Genomic DNA, 3,130 nt, shown 5'->3' on the forward strand with positions numbered 1-3,130 from the left:
GTCTGGTGGAGATATGCTGCTCTATACACGCTAAAAGTAGTGATTATGTACATGGAGTCTGGTGGGTTTGGTGATGGTGATTTCTTGTTAAACTAAAGGGATCTTCCTCTTAAACTTCTTACTGAAGGTGAGTTTGTGTTTGTGTGTTTGTGAAGTAGTTACTTTGTGTGAGTGGCAGGTGAATAATTTTACTTTTCATAACTTTAAAAATAAAAACAATAACCCAAAAATGATAATCTTTGATTTCCAGGATTCCTAATCGATGTCCGAGTAGCTCCTGCTGTCGGTACAAATCTTCCAGCCAACGACTCAAATTACGGTGTTTCCCACCCAGTGTAGTTGAATGTAAACTGTATAAGAATTTCAAAATAATTAAATATTTCTAAAATCGGTACCAATTTGTTTTTTGTATTTGGTTTCCTGTTTAAAACCTGTTTTTGTTTACGTTGCGTCCGTTCGATATGTTGAGATTGGCGCTCTGTTGATAAGCCTGTGTGTGGCTAGCTAGCAGCTAGCTAGTTACGCAGTAGCGGCAGTTAGGCGTCCGGGCAGCTAGTGAATCATCGAACCAATGCCTCAGAAAACATTAGTCCTCGCCTCCCTCACATGATAACAATGCCGTCCGTTGCCTCCAGTGGATAACATTCATTAGATTAACCGCACAACACCGATGTCACGCCGTTCCTCGGCGGCCGCGGACTCATTTTCCGTTTTTGGCCGAGCTAGCTAACCAGCTAGCATAGCCGCTAGTTAGCCTGTTAGCAACGCCTATGATGGGGAGAGGATCGATAACGGAAGGTAGGCCCCTCAGTTCGGTTATATATTCTCTTACACTGTTTAAATCAAACGTTACGAATGTATCTACGATTATAGGAGAACACTAATCTTATTAAAAACACGCGAAAATAACAGTTTTCCAGAGCGTCGCTTGGGTTTGGTTGCTACATCCGGGCTACAGTAGCTCTTTCAGTTAGCTGCCTCGGAGCTAACGGAGCTAACTAGCTAGCTCCGGAGGTTCCGTTAAACTACCCTTCATATTGGGAGCTAACGCTAGAACACATCCCCCGGAGGTTCTGTTAAACTACCCTTCAGATTGGGAGCTAACGCTAGAACACATCCTCCGGAGGTTCCGTTAAACTACCCTTCAGATTGGGAGCTAACGCTAGAACACATCCCCCGGAGGTTCTGTTAAACTACCCTTCAGATTGGGAGCTAACGCTAGAACACATCCCCCGGAGGTTCTTTTAAACTACCCTTCAGACTGGGAGCCGCTAGAACACATCCCCCGGAGGTTCTGTTAAACTACCCTTCAGATTGGGAGCTAACCCTAGAACACATCCTCCGGAGGTTCTGTTAAACTACCCTTCAGATTGGGAGCTAACCCTAAAACACATCCTCCGGAGGTTCCGTTAAACTACCCTTCAGATTGGGAGCTAACCCTAGAACACATCCTCCGGAGGTTCCGTTAAACTACCCTTCAGACTGGGAGCTAACCCTAGAACACATCCTCCGGAGGTTCCGTTAAACTACCCTTTAGATTGGTGTTAGCTTAGCATCAGTGCTAGTTACAGAGCTACATAAGAGATAACATTATATAACTGTTTTACGTTGAATTTGAGACTGTAAAGCAGCTTCTTAACGTTTTCTCTTCTAATATCAGAAACACTAATAGTATTTATACTCTAAAAATATAAATATCAGAGTATAAATATATAAAGAAATACAAGGAGTGAGACTATGTACCGTATTTACACAGTTAAAGGAATGTTATGATACAGTATAATTATATATTAAGGAGTATTAATGGTCAACAGTCATAATGAATTAATAGTAGCAGCAGAGTATTACTCATAATTTATGCCAGTGGTAATATACAGGTAATATACAGGTAATATACACGTAATAAACAGGTAATAAACAGGTAATATACAGGTAATATACAGGTAATATACAGGTAATATACAGGTAATAAACAGGTAATAAACAGGTAATATACAGGTAATATACAGGTAATAAACAGGTAATAAACAGGTAATAAACAGGTAATAAACAGGTAATAAACAGGTAATATACAGGTAATAAACAGGTAATAAACAGGTAATAAACAGGTAATAAACAGGTAATATACAGGTAATAAACAGGTAATAAACAGGTAATATACAGGTAATAAACAGGTAATAAACAGGTAATATACAGGTAATATACAGGTAATAAACAGGTAATAAACAGGGAATAAACAGGTAATATTGTCCAGTTTCTCTCTGTGTGTGAGTGTGAGTGTGTGTGTGAGTGTGAGTGTGTGTGTGTGTGTGTGTGTGTGTGTCAGCCACTCAGAGGGAGGAGTTATAAAGTCTTATTAGGGGTTAGAGAGAGAGAGAGATACTTTTCTCATTCCTAAGGAAATTTGAGGCTTCCAGTAGCACGACAACATAACACAACCAACACACATATACACACATTATATCACACACATACAGTATATCACACACATACACACATTATATCACACACATACAGTATATCACACACATACACACATTATATCACACACATACAGTATATCACACATATACACACATTATATCACACACACACACATTATATCACCTATACACATTATATCACACACATACACACATTATATCACACACATACAGTATATCACACATATACACACATTATATCACACATACACACATTATATCACACACATACACACATTATATCACACACATACAGTATATCACACATATAGGTGAGACTGTTGTTGTGATTTAGCTCTATACATAAAAATATTAATGAACAGTGCCGTAGATCATGATAAAATATTAACTATAACATACAAACATAGAACATGTTAACATATAAACATGTTAACATAACATATTAACTATAACATAATAACATATAAACATATAAACTGACTGAATAAGAGCGTTATGTAATGGGATAAGATATAAGTTCTAAGATGTAGATGTTATAACATCTACATCTTAGAACTTACTCCATCTTACGGTTTCCCTGTGAGGCGTTCACGTGCACAGTGTTTCCCTACACACACACACACACACACACACACACACACAGACACACACACACACACACACACACACACACACACACACACACA

This window comes from Etheostoma cragini, chromosome 8, assembly GCF_013103735.1.
Source record: "Etheostoma cragini isolate CJK2018 chromosome 8, CSU_Ecrag_1.0, whole genome shotgun sequence".
Lineage (NCBI taxonomy): Eukaryota > Metazoa > Chordata > Actinopteri > Perciformes > Percidae > Etheostoma > Etheostoma cragini.